Below are 25738 nucleotides of genomic sequence, written 5' to 3' on the forward strand. Positions count from 1 at the left end.
TAGTTACTCTTTAACATTCATGAAGTCATAAAACTGCGCTGACCTACTGAATTAACAAATAAAGAAAAATTGTTTCAAATACCCATCTAAAATGAGCGCTTCTTTTACGGGAGCAATCCCCGCCCAAATGCATCCTGCCCTGTTTGCACCCCTGCACGCCGGAAGACAGGCAAACAACAGGTAAGGTGAACATTCATTGAAGTTGCAAAGCCCAACATACAGGCACAGTTAAAAAAACCTATGTTTATACTGACTAGTGTTGTCACGATACCAAAATTATGACTTCGATACGATACCTGCCATAAATATCACGATGCTCGATACTAAAACGATACTACGGCGAAATCCTAAGATATATGGAGAAGAAAGGACTCATACCTCCTCCAAGTGTATTGAGTAATTTGTGTTGAATTTGGTGCACTTTTGTAGTGTGTAGGTCAATTCTGGGTTCTAAACTTCCTACATAATGATTATTTTTTTATAGTCAGTAAAATAGTAGGCCTACTTTCTGTGATTAAGTCCTTTATTGTTTGTTATAGTTAATTTACATTGTGTTGTGTTTTGGCAATAAAGTAGCTTTAAATAGCCAAACTAGGCTAGATCAAGGTCAGTGTTCAAATTACTGCATGCAAATCACTGAATACTATGCAGAGGGGCCTAATCTTTAGGCCATCTGATGTACAGTATAGGCTACCCTAGGCCTTCCCGTGTTCATGGGATTTCTTTGACAGTTGCAAAGGGGAAAATGTGAGGATAGTCTTCTTTGCGCCCAGTGTACAAGTACGACGTTCCAACCACTCAGGTCTTCGTCAGATAGGCCTACACCATTACCTGTTGCAATATATCTGTGTGCATTACTACATTACGTCTATTTCTTTGATAACATGATTTGCTAGCACGTACTGTAACAATACGCCGCTATTATTATTAGGACTCAACACGCTTTGGTGGTATTATGCTGTGGGCTTTAATTAGCGCATTTCGGGTAGCCTATCCTACATCTGGGCAATAATTATTGAACAAATTGCAGTCTACATGCCATGACAAATATTACCAGTAGTAGGCTACTGACCGAACATGAAATAGATCGTTTACAAGTTATGGTAATGTTATTCTGGCGTTAACATTGCGCTTTCATCACGTTAGCACGCTCGTTATGTCTCGTCAAAATGATTACAGCTCGTTATGTCTCGTCAAAATTCATTGATGAAGGAAGGTTCGCTTTATCCCAGAGAACCATACTCGTTTCACTTAGGCTAGACTAAAACATAAGAGAAGAACTTGGCACTAACCATGTAGTCGTGTTTTCTATAGCATATTCGTTAACCTGTCGTTCTTTGAACTCTTTAAAAATGTTGGGATATGTGTACCTGATGGCTTGCCTTAATTCGCGATGTATCCGAAATAGGTGCAGATTTCACTGCACCTTTTGTTTTATCCACAAGGCCTAGAACTGTCGGCAAAGAACTATGACGTTGGCTGTGCACTCACTCACTCAGAGCTGCCTGCTTGACACGCCCACTTGCCTAGATGCGTGAAAGGAGCAGTGAGAACAGCAGTTCACACAGACACAGAACGTTATTATTTTAATGAAGTATCGATTCTAAAAACGTCTGAAATCGTATAGTTTTTTGCGTGAAGGCATCGTGATACCTTTTTAGTATCGATACACCGTGCAACACTAATACTGACATCGCAATATATAATCAGGGAGAGATGTGGAAGGTGAGTGTATGCGTGTGAGCAAATGAATTCTCTTTCTTGCACTCAGTGCAGCACCAAGTCGTTCTTTATGTTCAATATAGTGAGTGGGAGTGGGAAGTTCAGTTTCACACACACACGTGCGCACAGGTACACACACAGCTACACACACAGCAGACAATCCCAGAGACACACGCATAAAGACTTTCAATCTAGAACAGATAACTCACACACACACACACATCCAAGCACCTTGGACCAAGGAGATTTGAAGAACAAGTCTCACATGCACAAATGCTCATCCCATCCACATGACACATCCAAGGACACATACACGGCACGCATCAACACCCACATGCATTCAAACAAACCCTCTGACCCAACAATCTTGCATGTAGCGGACGTGAACATTACAAGGTTGAAAAGTTACAAAATGAAATTTAAACAAACTTAGATTCATGTGCACACACATTCTCTGCCTTGCTCTAATATAAACTGTCCTGCTGCACAAAACAAATGTGATAACATTTAATAATCAGAAAGCACAAACAACCTCCCGCAGACATGCTTTGTCACACACGGTATGGGCCTCGGCTAGCGTTAGATTCTCGTTAGCCTTTGTGTCGTCGCTAATTACTTTGTCCTGCAGGAACAATTAGTCCAAAAGTATACGTCCAGTTATCAGTGTGACGGGCTATGGTTTCACACAGCCTCGATCACACGCTGTCTGTTTCTCATGCATGATTTGGTGGAATTAGTTTGTAAGGTAAGGATGGAGGCAGGAAGGGATAGGTAAAGAAAACGAATATAGAGGGAGGGAGGTAGAGAGGGAAAGAGAGAGGGACATGAGGGAAAGTGAAAATGCGCCAAGGAACGACAATTTGCAGCCACATCATTTAGATGCTCCATTTTCTCGTTACTTCAGGGCTTCCATTTACTGTAAACAACTCACAAGCACACACGCTATGGAGAGATACAAAATGTAAAGTAAACCCCAAACCCACCATACATGCAGGGATCTCAATAGAGCTCAGGTCAGTTGATGAGAGAACACATATAAATATTCAAATAATTATCTGCCCTTCGTATTCACCTTTAAGGGTGCGATGGTGTTGAAATACCAGTGTATGTCAAGCACATCAAGTATTGAGCGCTGCATACAGACAGTTCATGCTCCCTTGAAAGAAGGATGGTTGAATATGTTCAAGTATGTGTCAAATCTAAAGTTGATGATTTAGCTTTAAAAGCCTCTTAGCCAATTGCACTAAGGATCGTTAAGAACAAAAAAAATGTTTTGCACATTATGTGAACATGAGTATGTTACAAGAAAGTTAAAACCATTGCTCACTGTATTGATGAAGTGACATCTGATGTGAAAGAACAACTATTTGAGAAACGCAGGCTGGCAGATTCTTTTGCAGTACAATTAGACATGGATGTTTCAAACAACACTTACCTTTGGCATTCGTGTGGTTTGCTGAGCAAAAATAAATGCAGGAACCATTTTTATTTTGTATGCAGCCGCTTGAAAGTACAAGTTCAGATATTTATCAAAGTGATCGATGGTTTCTTCAGGGAAAATGACGTACCGTACCGTGGGCAAAATGTGTGCGATGTGTGATGGGCACTGATGGCGCAAGAGCCATAGTTGGCTTAAAAAGTGGACTAATTGCACTTGTTAAAGATGTGGTCTCCCATAATATGAAGATGAACTTGATGCTGCATAGAGAGTCTCTAGTTCCCAAATAAATTAGTGAACTGTCAAATGTCATGGACAGACACTGTTGTGAAAGCTGTCAATTTTGTCAATGCTGTCAAAACGCATCTATTCTCATCTCTCTGCGCCACTTCAGGAGAAGAATACGCAGCTCTACTTTTCTGTGAACCGATGCGGTCATATGTGTATAAGTTCGAGTTTCTTGTTTCCCAAAACTTCGCAGTGCTGACTGAAACTTTTAGTCAAGTCAAGTCAAGTTTATTTATATAGCGCATTTCATACACAGAGGTCATTCAATGTGCTTTACATAAACAAAAGCAAACAGTAATAACAAATAAAAGCATAGAAGGGCAATATAGTCAAAGAATAGTTCAAAAGGTAAAGATCATAATAAAAAGAAAACATAAAATGCACAAGGTAAAATCATTTATAAATAAATAATAATTAGTAAGCAAAAAACCGGCAAAAGTAGTAAAAAAAGTAATAAAAGACCAGGTAGAATCATTTTCTAGGCAAATTCAGAATTTGTAACTCAGCGCAGTCAGCAGAAAGCATCTGAGAACAGTTTGGTGTTAAAGTCTAGATTTAAAATTGGCTACAGTTGGGGCCTTTTTGATGTCATCCGAAAGTTGGTTCCAGACCTGAGCTGCATAGCAGCTATAAAAGCTGCTTTGCATGTTAGTTCTAACAGTAGGTTTTACTAACAGGTTTCTCACCTGGGACCTGAGAGGACGTGAAGGTGTGTACTGCTGAAGCATGTCTGATAGTTATTTAGGTCCTACTCCATTTATTGATTTATAAACAAGCAATAGTGCTTTAAAGTCAATTCTGTGACTTACTGGAAGCCAGTGTAGGGGCTTAAGAATTGGAGTAATGACGTCAGTTATTTTAGTTTTTGTTAGAATCCTAGCTGCTGCATTTTGTATAATCTGAAGCTGTTTAATAGTCTTTTTAGGAAGGCCTGTGAACAGTCCATTGCAGTAATCAACCCTGCTGGAGATAAATGCATGAAAGAGTTTTTCTAAGTCATGTTTTGACATCAGCCCTCGAAGTTTGGCAATATTAGAGGTGGTAAAAAGCTGATTTAGTTATCGCTTTCATGTGGCTGTTGAAATTTAGATTCCTGTAATACACCAAGATTTTTAACAGTATCCTTTGCCTTCAACCCTTTTGTATCAAGGAGAGTGGCAACTCTTAAGTCTTTCCTCCTTTTCACCAAATATAATGACATCAGTTTTTTCTTTGTTCAGCTGAAGAAAATTTTGAGACATCCAGGTGTTGATTTGTTTGTTGTGTATACACTGACACATAGATTCAAGGGGACCATAGTCGTTTGGTGACAGAGCTAAGTAAATTTGTGTGTCATCTTGTCCAGTTCAGTTCAGTGTTCAGTGACAATGTCTTCAGGCATATCTTTCAGACATTTACTTTGAGTTGAACAGACTCATCAGTTGTTTGCAAGGCCACTATACAAAACATCATCCAGCTGTATGACAGAGTCGAGAGCTTTCTGAAGACAAAGAGAAGGAGCATTGAGTCACGTTTTCCATATTTCCATCAGTAGAAGAGTGTAGGTGATTTTGCAGTGCTCTCACCTCACCTTACACACACTTGTTGCACACTTGGGGCACTCAAGGTTCTATTTGGGGAATACTTCTCTGAAGCTGTCTTGGCACATGGACAAGACACATACAATTTCCACTCAGAGATAATGCAGCAGATGGCTCAAACTGAACCTCTTGATTCTCAATACCAATTTCAATACCAGTTGTTGCCGGAAATTGCACATGCTTTGGATACAATCAGAATAACTGTGTGATGTACTAACATAGAGATGCAGAGGCTAGAATATTGTTTTTTTTCTTTCTGCTAGATTACAAGCATATCTGAACTGACCACATTTCAGCCCTCTAGGTCAGTGTTTCCCAAAGTCTGGGTCGCGACCCACGGGTGGGTCGCAGGAGATTTTATTTGGGTCGCCAGCACAATTTATGTTGTGTTATAGGCCTAACTGATACCATTTGTCATTTGATACCAGGAAAGCTAACAGTTTTGTATTAGGATGTAGTTTGTTAACTACCACAGTCACGGTTTGAAACTGGCGCATGAAACTGGAGGACGAACGCATCGCAGAGGGGGTGCCAGAGCATGGATATCTACCTCTCAAAATGAAACCGTTCTGTGGGGTGCCTGCCATGTACCTCGCAGTTGCAAACGACATGAATCCGCCTATTTGCACGAACATTAACAGATACCAGCTCCTCAACTTTACCAATTAAAATCTAGTGACCATGTTGTCAACTAAAGCAGACATCCATAGACCGGACATAAGGCCATTCAATTTGCATGTAGATAGTTTCGATTGTAGATTAGCAACCTCCTCACATTCTTATTTCTGATTTAAAATTCACAATTTAAAATTCGCTACAATTTAAATGGACATTTTAAACACAATTCCTCTCGTTTTTTACCGCGCTAACTCCAAAGTAAAGGCGCATTCTTCCGTCTATTGCGCAAAAGCCTCTTGTTCTGATATAACGACTATACAATATAATATAATACAACAATACAATATAAAGACTTGAGTTATTTGCTGTTTACATCGGAATTGACGTCCAAAGTGTTATGGACCCATTTGTCTGCAACGCAACGTAGCCTACAATTTTTTTTTTAGAAATACAGGAACAGCTTACTATGCTGACGAATGACGACTGCGCAACATGCGAGAATTTCCCCAATCTTTTCAGTAGTCATTTCCAACTTTTCACGCTGATGGTGCTCAAAATGCAACACAACCGTGTTCAAAGCAGGATCTATCTATCTATCTATCTCTAGGCTATAGCAATGTATGGTTGGGGAAGGCATAGAAAAGTTGGAGAACCTGTGGCCTAAAACAATATTGGTGGTTGCAGGGTAGATTTGAAGTGAAATGGGTCGCGATGGTCTGTCATTTTTAAAAAGTGGGTCCCCAGAAAAAAAGTTTGGGAAACACTGCTCTAGGTCACTTGATATGACTTAGAAACACAATTGAGCCCTAGCACCAGGTCTTGTGAAGCTGTGTGCAAAAGTAGATCAATATAAAATTAAAATATAAGTACTTTGGACCATTATTTGCCAAGGTATGCTCATGGGTTTTGTAAAATGCCCTATGGAAACTCCCCATAGGACATTTGGGTATCCAAAATGCATACTGACAATCAAATGCTTACTGCATATGAACCCCTTTGTGTATACACATAATCTTGGTCTCAAATGAAAGGTAACAATCTGACGTTTCATGCTTGCATTTGGATTGTACAGTATGTCACGATTCCCAAGAGTCCAAGCTTTCAAATGGTGTATAATATGACTATGCTACATAACAATATGATGTATAAAAATTATTTAGAATGTTGGTAAAACAGTTTTACCAAGCTCAAGTTGCTACAGCCAGCAGCTAAATCAGCCAGGCAGCTACAGCGCTTATGGAGTGAGGATTGTCTCAAAATGATTTAAATATACAGTATATAAAAGGATATATACATATTAGGGCTGTCAATCGATTAAAAAATGTAATCAAATGAATTACATACTCTGTGATTAATTAATCTAAATTAATCGCATATATAATTTTTGCTGTGAAAGTATTTTAAATATTTAAATTCAAATGAATCATTGAATAATCAGCATTAGTGACATTAAAGTTCAAAAACTCTTTTATTATTCACTGTTCAAATAATGGCCATAATAATCTGCGATATGACTTACTATGCTGAGGAAGTGCTTCGGGAAGAAGTTTTTTTTTCACATACATTGCATTTCAGGCCACAGATATAGGGGACACAATGAAAATAAATTAACACTCCCCTCAATGTCAACACTATTTCTTTGCATTGATGTGTGAGTTGACAAAATCCGGTGATATGCAAATACCTTGCTACAGACCAGGGGGTCGTTTCTAGAAAAGTTAGCAACGACGTTGCTCAACCACCATGGTACGACCATGGAGGTATTATATATAACTGGAGAGAGTGACTAAGTCCCGCCCCCATTCATTTCAATGGCCCATGCTAGGCTAGCTACTTCAGCCAAAAAAGTTTGAAATTGACCGCAGCCATCTTTATGAAAATGGCGTTTCATGGGTGTTCGTTTCCGGCACCAGGTAGAAGCCTATTAGATTCCACGTTACAGACAGAGACAACGTAAGGTACAACGGAATGTCGTTGATGAAGATTGGACATTCCCTCAGAGGAAAAGAAGTTGTTCGTGAACGCGCTTCACTTCACCTCGTTATAAGCGCAAATGTATTTCATTGGTTGGGATAACATTTTGGGAATGGTGGTAGAAGTTTGCCCTGTCTCTGAAGTCCTAGGTTATTTAATGTGATGTTCATATGTGATAATAAACAATGCGAATCAATATTGACTCACTTTAGGCTACACAAATAATGATCCCTAAATGTATATTTGGACAGGCTGTATACTAATTGCGCAATAAGCTATTCAACGAAAATGACTATAATTATGTAGACATGGGACGAAGAAACTTGTGGATAGCTGGGATTTTTGCTGCACCCAGTGTGAATTTGCAGCTTGTTAAACCTAGGCTACATTTGCAGGCAGACGAAATGAAGGCAACGCAAATTAAACTTACCGATAGAAGCGCAAATCCCTCGGGTATTGAGGTTCGAGCAGGCATTTCAAGAGTCTGCAACTGTTGTTGGATATTTGGCTTTTGCTTCGACTGGCAGCCTGGCCATTTAAATCAAATGCATGGCCTAATCATGTCAATGTTGCAAGAAAGCAAACTAAATAAGCTTCGTTTTAAATGACTTGGGGAGGTTACATGATCCCGACGTTGCCTTGTCATGGACTACAGGTAGGCTACTACATCGTTTTAAAATATTTCATATACACAACGCAATGAGTAGGCTAATAATTGGATATAGGTCATTGCTATGCATACATGTATTGTCATAGTCAGTTACCTTGTCAACCCACAAATAAGGCAAATAATAGTATATGACAACATTTACTTTTTTCTTTTATTTACCACAAAGTCTGGTATAATAAGCCTAAACAATGTAGGCATTAAGTCAAGTATCAGTAGCTTAATCCAAGTAGTTAGTTGTTTTATTTGTCGTCTTCCAGAAATGCAAACCAACATGGACGCGCGAGGACGCTCGTGCCCAACACTAAACTCGTGCATGAGCTGTCATCTACCAATCAGCATGTAAAAACTGGTGCCGGAAGTTGCAACCATGTAACGCCATGTTTTCAAAAATGTCGGCGGCCAAATGCCATGCTAAGTGGCTGAAGCTAACCCTTCAAATCCTGACCCCCTGGGTACGACGCAACTTGCGATCAAACAACGACACTGTTACACCTGTTTCCAGAAAGCATCGTACCTGTGTCGCAATTCGCTACCTCCGACGTTCGAACACCATAGTTCCAACAACGTTGTTGAAATGTCCTAGAAATGTTCTACGTTGTCCTAGAAATGTTCTGTCACGGCCTATGTCGACATGTTTCTAATCTAAACCGAGTGATTAATGCTGGTATTGTCATTGCCATCAGCCAAAACCTAAATCTATTGCAAGCATATAAAACAGTTAAATATCTATGTGTTGGAAAAAATATATAGCCTGGACAAATATCTGGGTATCCTATAGGTTATCAACTGTCTCGTGGCTTAACGGCAGCGCGTTGGTGCACTGCGCGCTCGGCCGGAGTTCGCATCCTATCTCTTCTTTTCATCTCTGAGTAAGAGTAGGCCTACGAGACACAACAATAGGATTTGACCATACATATTTATGTATATAGTTACTCTACATCGAGAGACCATAGGTACAAGACATCAGTCAAAAACAATTTAATCTACGTGTCACACAGTTCACCTGCAGGTAGCGAGAAGCAAGAGGACAATCTCACATCATAAGAAAATCGAACCTACAACGTTGGGATAACAAGTCTTCTGCTCTAGCCACTACACCATTTATCACTGCTGTTGTAAGAGTCTATGAAGATTATAATACTAAAAGCAAGGCAATACTTGAATTAACATAAATAGCAAGAATGAGCCAAGTAGGGGAGTCAGTGTCTTAATCAAAATTAAGCTACAGGATAGATCAATCATTGAGTCACGAGATAAACATCCACTTCGCAATTTTTGTTTAGGCGGTTGTGATTTTTGGTTAGGCGCTCTGGACACCAACAGGAACTACCAAGGAACGACACAAGTGCGACTGCCTAGGGGCAGTAGTTCAAACGACCAAACTTTGCGTCCTTGTTTGCGATTGAGAGTTCGAACTACCCTTTCTAGAAACACCAAATCCAAGAACGATGGAGCGTACTACCAAGGTTGCGACGCAAGTTAGCAAACGACGCTTTCTAGAAACGACCCCCAGGGGCGTAACTATCGGTAAGCAGGGTACGCAGGGTACGCAGTTGCTTACGGGCCCGGTCCAATCAGGGGCCCGCATCACACTAAAATACATGATTGATGCTACTTACCATTTTTCCTAACAATTTTATTTGAATTTTCAGATTCATGCAGCCCACCTGTGACATCCATAGACATCTCTGCTTGCCTACTCACATCATATTTCGGATGCACCTATCTGCGCTCACGCACAGGAGAGGCTACTTTCGCTTTCTAAGAACGTCAAAATTACGTTATTTTGGAAGGGGGGCAGCTCAGTCGAAGAGGGCAGACAGTAGTGTAGCCAGAAATGTTGAAATGGGTGGGCACATAAAAAAAAACGGGTGGGCAAAGTCAATTTGATTGAACATAAGAGGGGCCTAGATTAGATACACCATACAAACAATGATACAATGATAGGCATGTTATATTTATGACATAAAAGTGGAATTTATTGAACGCATTTGATCACAGCTGACAAATTACGCAGAAACATTTTCAACTGGAGCAAAACAATGCATGAACGTAGCTTCAGCGCGTTGCATGATACACAATTGAGACAATAGATTGGCCATATTGGACAACTGCAAAGCCTTAGGCATGTTAAATTTATGACATGAAAAGTGGAACTTATTGAACGAATTTCATCATAGCTGCATGACAAATTACGCAGTCGACTAGGACTAAACATTTTAAACTAACGCAAAACTGCATGAACCCAGCACCGGTGCATAATAAAACACAAATTGAAGCAACAGATTGACCATTGGACAATCCTACTGCAAAGGCTTTCCTTAGGCATGCTACCTTTATGACATAAAGAGGGGAATATTAAAGCATTTCATGACAGCTGACAATTACGCAGAAACATGTTAAACAGAGCTGCTGACTGTTCGCGATTTGACTGATTCTTGAGCTCTCAGCAGAGTGCGGTCTTGCGCGTCTTTTTTAGATGGTGAATGTTAACGAAGGAAAGCCCTCTATTTTGACGGGCATGACTGACAAGTATACAGTAGGTAGGCTTTTGCTATGTTCCTGGCTAAATGAACACGAATGATTTATCATTAATGCAATTTCATATTCTCACGCAGTGTTTTTTCATGTGTTACGTGTGCCCTCACCAGTATTTTTTTGTTGTTTTTGTGGTGCACGTACTCCTGATATTGTCAGACATGTCATCGCTTATATGCTGTGTCTCAATGATCTTATCCTGTCCTATTCATGTTAGACTACTCGTGGACATTACGTCATCACATGCTGTAGTAGGGGGGCCCGCCTTGATAATCCTGCATACGGGCCCGGTGTTGGCACGTTACGCCACTGCTACAGACATTGCAGAGGACTTTATTTTAATCAACAGGCTACTCAACAAGAGAAAATTTCCTGTGTGTGTGTGTTTTGGCCCACCATACCTTCCCAACTATGGACAGTATCCCATTAGCTGCATGCCATCAGGCTACAATTTACAATTTTCTATTGAAGTTAGTGAACACGTTATCAAAATTCAAAATTAACGCGCGCACATTTTGTTTGAGTAGGAGAGACAGAATAAGCACGCAGGCACGCAACTAGGCTACTTGTTTTCTTTTACTCTGCAATCTATATTATCAGCACACAATGTTGAGATAACTCAATACTCATCATGGATATCACAAGCTTAAACAACGAAAACAGAAAGAATGGATGCAGCTAAGCTAGGAGTTATTCCAGATGGACAAGAACAAGGTAGGCAATTGCTTGTCAGAACGTTAGACTGCATTAGACAGCTGTTTAAAGCCAGGCGTCACGGTAAGCTAGAACAAAACTAAAGGTAACTTTAGCCTGTATAGGGCTGTATCAAGTTGTCCAAATGAATAGGTCATTGAAGACGTTGTTGTTGTATTGTTGCATGTGAATGTTAGCCTAGAAATCTAGACGCACCCTAGCGGCGGCAAATGAATTTGCTCAGCTTGTACGTCTAGTATCGAACCATAGGAAATTCGTTAGAGAGTCTTAAGGCGGGCTTAACAGGATAACGACATCCTGCGACGGTGAACAACAAGGAAGGTGGCTATGGCAAACGAAGAGCGGTTGTTTGAATCGGCGTTGGCGTCAACTTTGGAGGAGTTGGACTTGTGCTTTTCTTTGAAAGTAGATCAACACAATGCACTTAAGTCATTCCTTTCGAAGAAGGATGTATTTGCCGTTTTGCCGACCGGATACGGATATGGTCGTAGCGCTGGCCTATTGCATGCCTAGGCAGTTTGAAAGACAATTCTCTGCCCGCCCCTTGGATTAAGCGAGGTGAATGATTCGATGCCAGACTATACATGTCAATGATATAGGATGGCCCGCCAGGCTATGTGAATGTTGCTATGCTATGTAAACCGGGAAACGGACAAATATTGTCCACGCGTGGGGGGGTGGGGTGGGTGTGCGTACCATAGCATTAATTCCTGCAGGCGCCCCTGGAATCTGCATTTGTGAATCTCCTTTTTGCTTTTATGTCGATGAAGTAATGGCACTACACATCGAAACCGATAATAAATCGTTCTGGCTAGTTGTTATTACTTACCCATCCATTTAATCCAGTGTCTTCCATGTCGTTAATCCTGCTGGTCATAGACCACTTGACTGAACTGAACTAGGGAAAACAGCGTCGGAAAGATTCAGTTGCTATCAGTTGATAACAGACATGTTGTACAACACTGCCATCTGCTATTTGTTCAGTAGAGGGTGTCTTTGCATTCAAATCTAGTGGTATTTATTTGTGGATCTTGGTGTGCAGTAGGAATGTCTCAAAACAAATTAATTTGTTTATTTATTTGTATACTTTGTATTATTTGTCACATTTTTATATTTGTATTTTGTATTTGGATATTTATAAATGTATGTATATGTGTATATATATATATATATATATATATATATATATATAATTTTATATATATTTAAATAATTTTGAGACAATCCTCACTCCATAAGCGCTACACTCTGGGGGCATGTCCGTGAGCTCCCAAGTACATGCCCCCAGACTCTAGCGCTGTAGATTTACTGTAGATTGGACTGTAGATTTGCTGTAGTTTACTGGGATTGTTTTTGTACCGACAGTATGACCACGAGAAATGGAGATGTATGTGAAAACAGATTTCTCCTTTAAAGAACTATCCAGGTCTGGTTATTCCTTCGCTGTTTCTGGGTTTTCGCTGGATTTGGGCTCGCATTTTTCACGACACAGCTCCCCCTGCAGCTTCGGTAGCAAGCAAGTGACTGCTATGCTAAACCTCCACTAGCTAACGAGCTAGCCATCAAGAAATCAAGCTAAACACATACAGGGCTCACAATAAAACGGTCGAGCAAACACATTGTTAAAGAGACTATCAAACCACATCAAAGTTCACCCAGGGGTAGTCTACTTACAATTTCAACAGCAACAAAGCCAAGTCGGCATCCGTTTTGCAGTCTTCTTTGAAACTACAATCTGACTACGATTTCAAGGCGCGATTGGATACTTCCACTAAGTCATATCCGGTTTTCTTCGGACCGGGTCCAGAAAGTTGCATATTCGTTTTTTCCACGGAGAAGCGATAGGGGGAGACGAAGCACCCACCAAACGACCCATAAAGTGTTGTAGAACCATCAAAACGACTCAACCTGCATAATTAAGGTAATTTTTGCTAAAATGGTTGCATAGGGCTTCTTTATAACAGTAACAGAGGAGCTCACTGATCTATCCAGTAACTATGTTCGCTACAACCAGGAGCATCGCTAGCAGTTGAAAACATTCAGGACAGCCCATAGAGTCTAAATGGTTCTCATAATTCCCTGCCCTTGTTGCTCACTTTTGATAGATGAATCCACAGACTCTAGCCTCATTTGCGACACATTGATTGAATAATATGGACAATAATATTTTGACAATTAAAGGATGTAACAATAACCTGTTGCTATCTTTACATTTCTGTTTGCTATTAAAAACAAACTAGCCTAGCCATCAGAGTGCTGTTAAAAATAGCAAGATGCATCATATGGTTTATGTTATGCTTAGCTTAAGGAGAACGAATCATTGAAGACTCACTAATTTGATTCCACAAAAGCAAAGTACAGTAAGTATACAGTAGGCCAGCACTGTTTGGCCAGTTCCAAACTGTAGCCTAGGCTAGTCAGTGCAGGGCAGGCTGATAACCAACCTGAATGATAAGAACAGCATAACTCCACCACCTCCTTGTCCTCGTTGCCTTATAACTTTCTTATACCAAATAGGAAATGCAAACAATGACATGCCCAACCCTGGAACTGGTTCTCTCTCTCTCTCTCTCTCTCTCTCTCTTTCTCTCTCTCGTGTGCCCTCTAAGTAGCCTACGCTCCAAATGCTATTTTATGGTAAAGAAAAAGTTCAAGTTAGATCTACTGCATTAAGGAGAGTGAGAGGACACCCGTGTCCTGCTTGTATGTTTGATAAATAGGTCCATCTCATCTCAAGGTTTCAATGCACGATCAGAATAATGGTTTAATATGCCAGCCAACTTTGCAACATACTGTAGCGATCTCACCCTCAGACAAGAATCACCTTTGGCCAGGACGGCCATTTATTGGAACAGGCAGTTTCAGACACACTCAGACATACTAGGATAACTACATAGGGCAACACAGGGGTAGTCTCAGCCGCACATGTAACACACAATAAGGGTTTACCACACACATCAACACAAGGATAAATACATGAGGTACAACCAAAGAGACTAACACGCTAACAAATACACAACATGGTAAACGTAACTACAACTATTATAACCGACATTACACATTATAGCATTCACTCGCACTGCATTCTGGGAGACACTCATTCAACGTTAAACATGAACATCCACCGACGCTACATAACCCCCTCCCGAGCCATTGTCGTCCCCGGCAATGACAGCTCAGCTCACCGCTCGCGGCTGCGTCGGTGTCAGTCCCAGTACTTAGTCCAAGTGACCGGAAAGCCTCCGGCTGCAAATGGAGAGTCCAAGGCGGCCGGAGCTTCTCTGTAGATGTAGGATCCCCAGGCTGTCGGTGGCCCGCTCTTGGCAACTACGACCCCAGGCGATCAGTCTTTGGAGCAGCTCCCGTAGAAAGGCCCAGCATTCTCCAACGATAACCCCTCCCGACTGGAAGGGCTCTCGGCTGCCTCTGTCATGTCAGTTCTCCCCCGAACAAGCACCAGAACTGGTCACTTTCAGCAAATCTTCAGCAAATCCACTAGCTGCCTATCCCGTGAGTACACTGTCAAAAAGACTTGTCTCTGTAGGCAGCCCAGGCACTGACAACTGGAAACAAACAAAGTGGGGGCAGCATTTATAAACATAAACATACATTTTATGACTAAAACTTCGCTGCATAAAAGCATTTTGCGATTATAACTTTAAATCTACTCGCGCATGTGCGCCCTGTAATATTCTGACTTTTTTTTTATCTTCAGAAACGTTCTCGCTACGATGAATTTCCGTCAGTTGGTTTCTGTAGAGCCATATTTGCCAGATTACGTGGTAGGTGTGGCCCAGTTGCTATCTGGGAAGGCTTTCCTCAACATAATCTCCACTCCAGAGTTGAACGTCATTCCCCACCCCAACCCCCTGCATCTAAGACTACTCCCCAGGTGAAGAGAAGACTCTGATGGTCCATCGATTATGAGCACTCAGCGGCCAAATTGGCCAAAGTTGTATTATTCTGATTCCTCTCCGGAGCAAGCGGGGACAGAGAACAACTCTCACTTGGCACGACCAGATCAGAACTATTGATCGGACTGCATCATGAAGAGAGTTATGAGGTGTAATTGGATCTTGTGTGTGGTGTATGTGTGTGTGTGTGTGTGTCTGTGTGTGTGTGTGCGTGTGTGTGTCAAGGATGGAAATTTGCACCAAATGCTGGTAAAATATGAAAGTGGTCGGTAGATTTCAGACACAAGATAATGATTTACTGTTGAGTGGTTGGTGAACTTTACCATTTATTTCTCAGGGGCTGGTAGATGGTCACGCATGCACACACGCCACACACACACACACACACACACATACACACATACACACACTCTCTCCTGTGCATGTTTGTTAAGAATATTAGGCTTCTTGGCTATCATGCAAAGACATCTCTATTTGCTAGGTGACCCTGTGACAGCCACCACAAATGAACAAAGCAGGCAGCGGTTCACCAATAATAACTAGATGTACCGCAGAGCGGTACAAAATATGACCGCCGCCCAGTCCAGCACATTTTTTCCACAAAAAGAAATCACGCTGAAAGGCCTATATGATTCTAACTGTCTCACTAAACTGCATTATCCACACTCAATTCTCACTGGTATCTGCTAGACAACAAGTACCAAAACATTATTAGTTCATAGATTTCACATGTAAAATTAATTTTATACAACCCCACCTCCATCTTGCCTGTTCATAATTCTGAGAAATTCTTGATTGTTTGTGTTATGTTTATGTTATGTGTGTGTGTGTGTGTGTGTGTGTGTGTGTGTGTGTGTGTGTGTGTGCGTGCTTGTTTGTGTGCCTGCGTATGTGCCTGTGCATGCAAGCGTACATATGTCTACTGTGTGAGTATGTGTCATACGTATGATTACTGTGAATGTATGTGTGTGTGTGTGTGTATCTGTTTGTGCACATGAAATGGGTTAACATGACCCCTGGAGGCAAACATATGGAAAAAAATGGTCATCCTAGGCCCTACAGTTCTCAAGATATTCACAGAGAACTGTGTCTGCCCTACCCTCCTTTCGGGGGGTCCAGTCCAGCGGGGGGGCTACAGATCAAAACGAAAAATGACGGTTCCATGCTATCCATGTGGGGGTACATGCCCACCAAGTTTTGTGTACCCCGGTCTTTCAGTGTCCCGGGAATCCTTGTTGGTGTACGTCACTAAATGTACACATAAATTATTTTATTGTAAGGCCCCCCATGAACGAAAGTACACAAAACTTGGCATGCATTCGGAGGGTGTCATAATGATCCTATACTTTTAATTTCGTGCAGTTTTGACCTTGTCAGCCAGAGATATTGTGATGAAAACACCTAATTTTTTGCTTTTTAATTTTTAACTAGGTGGCGCTATACATGAAATAAGTGGTAATGGGATGGGTTGACATGCCCTCTTAAGACCAACATACAGAAAAAAGGTGGACCTACGGTTCTCGAGATATTCACAGAAAACTGTCTCTGGCCACCTACAGGCCAGTTGGTGTATAGTAACATAAATTAATTTATTGTGTGGCCCCCCATGAACGGAATTCCACGAAACAGATTTCCCTAACATTAGTTATTTGTAGTTATTTATGAGTGTTGACTAAAATAATATGATAATGCATTTCAAAAACAAACTTGTTTATTTTTAAATAATATTGTCACAGTGGAACAGGGGAACATCGAAATATATTAAAGTTCTGATAAATAAAATGTATAAAAATAGAAACTTAATATATGAAACTTAGTTTTTTGAACAAAAACACAATAACAACAACAAGTTTCATAAATATAACTTTGAACTAAGACTTAACAATTACAAAAAATAATGATGACATTATTACTATCATCATTTGTATTATCATTAAACAAGATAACTCTTAAATGTTTGAGTGTGCGTGTGTAATAATTAGTCCCTATTGCCTTATAAGCTACCTTATAATTACAATGTCAGCTTGCTTATCCCTTTACCTGCACTTTTAAAATTATTTCCATCAAGCTACATCAAACCATTTTCAATCATCAGTTGCTGCCTGCCTTCTAAAACATACTATTTAGTGATCTAAATCCATTATGTAACTCTGCTGCGGCTGAAAGACGGTCTGAAACGCACACTTGGCGTCATTGGATTTCACACACGTGTAAAAGAAAAGATAACTTTTATGCACAAGCTACGTTTTGCACAAGCTACGTTTGATACTTTTTCTCTATGTCTAAATGTTCACTCCTCTCACGTCTAATTTACATTTTACAATGCAGGGACTGTAACTACAGATATACTAGTAATAAATCATTACTTTATTTAGGCAGAATAAGTTCGTTGTGGTTTCCAAGCTCATTAATGTTAACGTTATCGGTCTTCCACTGATATTCATAGCATTAGCTAGCTTTGTGGTTAGATAGTCTATGATAAGCCCTAATTTAGCAATGGATAACGTCATACTGCAAATTGTAAAACATACGCTTTCAAAATAACAGGCCGGGGAGAGATGATACGTCTCACTGCTATAACTGTCACGCTATTAAAGAAATACATCTTCAGTCACATTGTCAAAAGTTAAAAGGACAGACAGTCAACTACACTGTAACAACGTAACATAATTACTAGCTAATTCCGCTTCACTCTCGGCTTATTTAACAGCAGCAAAACTGGGCATTGTTTCCACGAATTTTGTCATGCTTATTTGAGTTAAGAGAACTGATGGGGATGTTCTTTTAATTGTTATTTCAAGCAATGTATGTCTCGTGACCAAATCACCATGAACACACTTCACTTCACACTTCACAACTCACTCGCGGATAACCCTCTGGAGGACAAACTATACAATGCCAACACTCATGACATGGTTGAAGGGTGTTTCGTCCGTTTTTATTTTATTTTTAAAATATTCATTTATCGGCCATTATAAATGCCGATACCGATAGTTTGGAAAATGCCTTATATCGGCCGATAATATCGGCCCGCCGATAGATCGGTCGGGGTCTAATTCAGAGGGTGTCATAATGATCCTACACTTCCAATTTCGTGCAGTTTTGACTATGTTAGGTCACAGATACCTGCGATTACAACACCTCATTTTTACTTTTTTGTGTTTAACTAGGTGGCGCTATACATGAAATGAGTGGTTATGGAATGGGTTGACATGGCCTCTTGAGATCAACATACAAAAAAAAAATGGTCCTCCTAAACCCTACGGTTTTCGAGATATTCACAGAAAACTGTGTCTGCCTTTCGGGGGTCCAGTCCAGCGGGGGGGCTACAGATCAAAACGAAAAACGATGGTTCCATGCTATCCATGTGGGGTTACATGCCTACCAAGTTTCGTGTACCCCGGTCTTTCAGTGTCCCGGGAATCATTGACGGAAATTTGGGCATGCGAAAAATAAAAAAAAAATAAAAAAATCTGACTAAACCTATATGACCGCCGCTTCGCTGCGCGGCGGTCATAATAAATAAAAAACCCTACAGATTAAAAACACAGAGATAAAAAAACGGAGGAGTAGAGAATGACAATGCCTGTCAGGCACCCTTCACCTCTACTGCAAGAATCCACCAAAAGATACAATATCAGGCAAACAACAGAGGTCAACAATCCATATCAGAACTCTGCCAATGTGCCACCCGGATGAGCCATAGATGGAAAGATGGAATAAGATAAAGCAAGAATAACGAAAAGAGACTTTTCCCCCGAGAGCTAATGGGTGCGAGATCAAAAGAGTTAACATCTTGACAGCTGAAGCAGATTGCAAGCTCTGAACGTTATCCAATTTGACCCTTATTGCACATGCACGGGAGCACACACACACACACACACACACACACACTTCTAATCTCTCTTGCACCTCACATCTTATACTAATTACCCTCTCTCGTAACAAGAGTGTGTTTGACATTCATCGACCATCTCCGCCTACCTTCTCTGGTCCCTGAGGAGGAATGGGGGGGGGGTGGGGGCTAGTGGGAAGGAGTGGGGCATAATCTGAGTACCTACTGTGGACGTACATGTGCCCATAAACACACACATACACACTCCCGCCTCCCACCCTCATTGTGTGGAGATTTATGATGTTACCCGCGGGGCGTAGGGAAGCGTGTTGCGAGCACGCTTCCCCGTTAGCCGCAGTGTGTTGCTGCTGTGAGTGGGACTCGGGCGCCTGAATGGAACTCCTTCGGTGGTGAATACCTCGGCGAGGCTTAGTTACCCTCTCCCTGGAAACCTCAGTCACTGGCGTTCCACAGCATTAATGCTTTAGCGGTCACATTATGATGCTTAACATGCTTCGACAAAGGGATTAGGCAGTGAATGGTTAAGGAGGTTTTGCATTGGTGGCTATCCAGTGTGTGTATGTATGTGTACTGTCATGTGGGTGTGTTAAACAAACACAAACACACACAAAACAATCTTATTTTGTGTTTATTCAAATCTTGCGGGAGAGGAGAGTGCAGCCGCATTGCCGTGACAACGCACCATGCTGGCAGAGCTGCCAGGCGAAGGGCAAGGCATCATGGGAAATGTGTAATCCCAGAAGCGTGAGGTGACCTAGAGGCTTCCATGGCTCGCAACAGGATAAAGAGTTTGTGGAATGACATGAAACAGAGAGAGTGTGTGTGTGTGTGTGTGTGTCTGTGGGGGGGGGGGGGGGGGGCGATGCATGTGGCAGAGTGTCAGAGTGTGCATAGATCTTGGCCTCACCGCCTACAGGCTCCCTGCAAGTGTAACAGTCAGGGCCGGCGAAAGGCAATTCTGCGCCCTGGGCAAAATAGGAATATGTCGGCCCCATGTTCATAGACTGTGCCACTTTCAACTGTGTGCTACCTTCGCATAAGCCCCTGGCTGCAGCGTGCAGATCGGGGCTGGTTTCACCACCAGCTCAACGTTGCTACTTTCCAGCACTACTGTACGGAAAAATAAAAAAAGACCATTGGGGGACAATTGCGACCAGGCCTCATGGAAAAAATGGTAGCCTACAATTAAGCAATTCCGTAACATAAACATATTATTATTATAGGCTATTATACAGAAATCGGACTACCTTACTTAATACGAGGTATTAGGTGTGCATTAGGTGTGCATTTAAATGTGACATTAGGAACGCACTTCGAGTGTCACTGTCTCATATCACCCTGTGATAGGACCATCTTATTGCGGTTAAACAAGCTCATTGCTCCCCTGATTCGGTGACATGATGAGATTAAGATTTTACCTTATTACATTGTCGTCCTTCTACTATGTTCCACTGCTGGCAACCTGACGTTTCAGGCTGAAGATCAGCACCCATATGCGGGAGAAAAGTTTTCTTCCCTCGTTTCTCTTTCTTCTTTCCCAATTCACCATCATTTTAATTTGAAGATGTACCCTCAGCTATCACTGCACTAAACAAACTCCTGTGACAATCATCCATCCCCCCTATTCTTTTGTGTTTATGTTGTGGAGGGAGAGAAACTAGGGGGGGGGGGTATGGTGTGAGTTATGTTATATGTGATATGCTATATGTATGAGGCTGTGTATATCCTGCATGGAATGTAATGGTGTGTGTGAAAAAGAATATCCTTATAGGACAATAAAGACTCTATAGTATACTACTACTACTATTTTGTGACAGAGAACGTAAGAAATGTCTCTGGCCTTGTTTTCACACACGCAGTAAATAATGCGGGATAGAGGGGTCTGGAAATTAATCAGACATGCCTTCCTCCCAAAAGGACATGGAGGCCGTTCATGATGACAAACCTAACCCCCCCCACATACACACACACAAGGGTTAGCCTCTCCCTCTCCTGCTAAACTTTCATTCTGGCTGTAAGGAGACTGTCCGAATGACAGCATCTGAAAAAATACTTCTGTCAAGTTTTAAGATCTATTCTTTTCCAAAGAAACAGTCAAAACAGCCTGGGGTGCTCATACATATTTGGATTAAACAATTATTTCAATGAATGATTGCTGTCTCATACAGAAATGCAATGCTAAATCTCTCTCTCTCACACACAAACACACACACACACAAATCATTCCATCACCTTATCTCGACAATCACAATGAAGACAAATCCATCCAAATACTCCAAACTCACTGGTAATCCAGCTGATTCACTGGTTATTTTATCTTTAGTTTGCACTTATACACAGGGTTCCCGACGTGCTGCACACACACTCTCCCCAAACCAAATGCACACACACACACACATACACATACTATACTGATTACTTACTCCTTAGAGTAATTATGAGGCACTGTGCCAAACCTGAAAATGAATCTCATGTTTGGACTCAATAATGAATTCTGTCTATGTAGATAGATAGCGAAGACACACACAAACACACACATACATTAAACATAGGACAAAGCAATTACCACAATGACTCCATAGTCCAAACATTGAGGCTGAGAACAAAATGCTACCAAGGAGCCAAAAAAAACAACAACAGAAAAATAATAACAGGACATATTCTTTATTCATAGAACTATTTGGATATTTCAAACAAATATGTCCTGTTCATTTAAGGAATTTTCCATTAAAGGAGCGACAGAATTGTCTGTAAAAATCAAATTACAGACATTGTACTTAACTGAGAGAAAATAGAAAACAGTAGCCTACATTTTTCTGTTTTTAATGGAATTAAAAATTCTTACAGTGCAGGACAAAGGAAAACATAATTCCGGAGCTTTCACAGTTCCCCACTATGCCCCTGGAACATTCATACACATATTCCCCAATAATTTATCACAACAAACCGCAGCAACCACAAGGCTTCTCTACAGTCCAGTCCCGACCGTTTTTATCATTCATTGCTGCGAGAGTCTTTTTACACAGATAATGAAGTGTAACAATTAATGAATCTTGAAAACACACAACCCAGAACCCTCACACAGACTCTGCAACACTGTTAGCAGAATATGTGGTGCAATTATTTTCATACTGAGGTTTGGGTACATCACATAGACACTGGCCTTGCACGCTCTGGATGGGGTGGGGGGTTACCTTTGAGCAGGTGTGTTCAGTGCGTTGGGTTACCTTTGAGCAGGTGTGTTCAGTGCATTGGATTACCCTTGAGCAGGTGTGTTCAGTGCGTTGGGTTACCTTTGAGCAGGTGTGTTCAGTGCATTGGGTTACCTTTGAGCAGGTGTGTTCATCGCATCGGGTTACCTTTGAGCAAGTGTGTTCAGCGTGTTTGGTTACCTTTAAGCAGGTGTGTTCAGTGGGTTACCTTTGAGCAGGTGTGTTCAGCGTGTTTGGTTACCTTTGAGCAGGTGTGTTCAGCGTGTTTGGTTACCTTTGAGCAGGTGTGTTCAGTGCGTTGGCGAGCTGACTTGAGGCCAGTGCAGATAGGCACTGCAGGGTCCCGAGCGGAGCTGAGCAGCTAGCGGACGTGGAGCAGCTCCTGCTGCCGCTAATGCTCATAATTAGCATTGATTAATATTCATGAACCACCGCTGCCGCAGAACACAACCAGCTGACTCCAGTCTCACTCAATGTTTGTGTGTGAGATACACACTCACAGGCATGCATGTGTTGTGCGCACACACACACAATCTGTCTCTCTCTTTCTCTCTCTCACACACACACCAACAAACTGTAACACACAGGTAAAACTCACAAGTAAACTGCATTATCTCTATAGACTCCAAACCAAACTTGTTCTACCATGTCAGGCTAATATTTCTGTTTTGTCTTTTTTTCTCCATTAAATCACTGGCAACCAACACAAACAAACATAGGTGAGGGGTAGCTGGAGGAGTAGATAAGTCCCAGTAGGTGCGTTTGTATGTCCATGTGTGTCCTCCATTAGATCCTGTTCTAGGACTGTGTGTGTGCGACTGTAATTGACAGAACATCTCTTTGTCTGTGTCTTAATGAGTGAGCTCATGTTTGCTTGAGTATTCTTTCACAAGCTTGCAAATATTTGGTCTCTCTCTGTGAGCATGGGTATGCCTTGTAGGCGTTATACTGTACATATATTCATGCATATATTTGCATGCCTGTGTATGTACTCACACATGTGTAAAAGCAGCAATGTATTTTAATGTGCTTGTGTTGTTATGGTAACAGTGTGTGTCTTTATGCACATTGTCTCAAACCCGTTCCTCTTTTTACTCTTTTATAGTCTGTGGGTGTATGTGAGTGAGTGTGTGTGTGTGTGTGTGAGAGAGAGAGTTTTGTTTATTAAACAGGAGTTACCATATTAAGTGGGTCTAGCTGGAGGGCTTGCTCTGGCTGGAACAGTGCTCTGTGTTTGAACTCCTTACTGTGCGACATTTGCACTGGCAAATCCCTAAACAAACACAACATTAATTAATTGAGTTTTCTTCTTTTACAGTGAAATGTAAGACATGAAAAGATCAGGGAATGGTCATTAAAGAACTCCCCTGCTGTTAGTTGCTCAGGTTTTACCCAATAGCTCATTTGAAATAATGGGAAAGGTGCTTTGTTTGTAAACCTTATCAAACAACCAATGTTTAGAACTTTAGAGAGAGTAAGAAGAGATGAGACGAGAAAAGGTAAAGGAAACTAGATTGGTAGCATAGAACAGGAAACATGGACACGATGGGGAGAAGAGGAAAGGAGAGGGGGAGAGGAGAGGAGGACACGAGTAGAGGAGAGGAAAGGAGGAGAGGACAGGATAGAGGGCAAGATACTGAGGAGAGGAGAGAGGGGGAGAGGAGAGGAGGACAGGAGTATAGAGGAGAGGGAAGGAGGAGAGGAGGACAGGAGTATAGAGGAGAGGGAAGGAGGAGAGGACAGGAGTGTAGAGGAGGGGGCAGTCTGCAGGTGATGAAAGAAAGAAAAAAGGTTTTGCAAATAGACTGGAAAAAAGATAATTTTAATCCACCATATGCACTTCACATATGTTAATAGAATCAATGAGGCATTCATAATTAAGAGTTTATGTTTATGCAGTATCATCTTTGTGCTATGTCCTAGTGGGCATGTTGTTTAGATCACTATTGAAGTGACCATCAGACCGGATGCACCTGCAGGTAGCCATCGCACAAACACGCACACACACAGACAATCTGCCTTTCTCTCTCTCTCTATTTTTCTCAGACTCCTCTGTCTCTATGCCAATGTCTACTAATAATGTGTAAAATATCTTTGCTGTTTCACTGTTGACACATCCCATGAAAGAGCTCATTATTGTCTCTCAGTGTTATGTTCTAATGTAATCCTGACCAAACACCAGTCAACAGGGACTCATTGTGCAATCTTAATTACTTCTGCCTGTGAACTGGACATGTTCTTGCTGCAGTGGCAATTGTATGGCCATTTCTGCTTCATGTCTTCACATTATTAAAACGAATGTGATGTCCATATGGACACAGAGATGTGTTTAAAAAACAACGCAAGTTGTGTTATTTTCAACACGTATTGTGTAACAAATAAAAAAAGAAAACAACACAAACTGTGTTGTCCCTATCTGGACATAGAGATGTGTTAAAAACAATGCAAGTTGTGTTATTTTCAACACATATTGTGTAACAAATAAAAAAAGGAAACAACACAAACTGTGTTGTCCTTACCTGGACACAGATGTGTAGAAAACAATGCAAGTTGTGTTGTTTTCATCACATTTGTTTTAAGAATGCAGTGTATTTCCTCATATAACAAATGCATCCACCATCATAGAAGATACCCAACATACATACACTGATTCTAAAGATGCACACACACACACACACAACACAAGCATACACAGATACACACCTTCTAACATAGAAAGAACTAGCATCCTAAGTAAACTCAATGTGCTACGACAGTATGCTTTCTGTTCGCTGCTCTGTTTCAGTGTGCTACGACAGTATGCTTCCTGTTCGCTGCTCTGTGTCAGTGTGCTATGACAGTATGCTTCCTGTTCGCTGCTCTGTGTCAGTGTGCTATGACAGTATGCTTCCTGTTCGCTGCTCTGTGTCAGTGTGCTATGACAGTATGCTTCCTGTTCGCTGCTCTGTTTCAGGCGGTCCTCTGTTTGGCACATTCTGTTCTTTTTCTCTCTGTCAGCTTTAGAGACAGAACAAGAGAACAAGAAAGAGAGTGAAAGAGAAGAGGATGGAGGAGGAGTAACAGAACAAGAGAACAAGAAAGAGAGATGAGGATGGATTAGGAGAGGGAGACGGAGCACACGGATTGTGCTGTGACCAGGAGTGTGTGTATTTGTGTGTGTGTGTTTGTGTGTGTGTGTGTGTGTGTGTGTGTGTGCGTTACCAGGAGTGGAGGT

This window comes from Alosa pseudoharengus, unplaced genomic scaffold, assembly GCF_046254945.1.
Source record: "Alosa pseudoharengus isolate Yale_2024_CS ecotype anadromous, Long Island Sound unplaced genomic scaffold, YU_APseudo_1.1 YU_APseudo_1.1_scf_18, whole genome shotgun sequence".
Classification (NCBI taxonomy): domain Eukaryota; kingdom Metazoa; phylum Chordata; class Actinopteri; order Clupeiformes; family Clupeidae; genus Alosa; species Alosa pseudoharengus.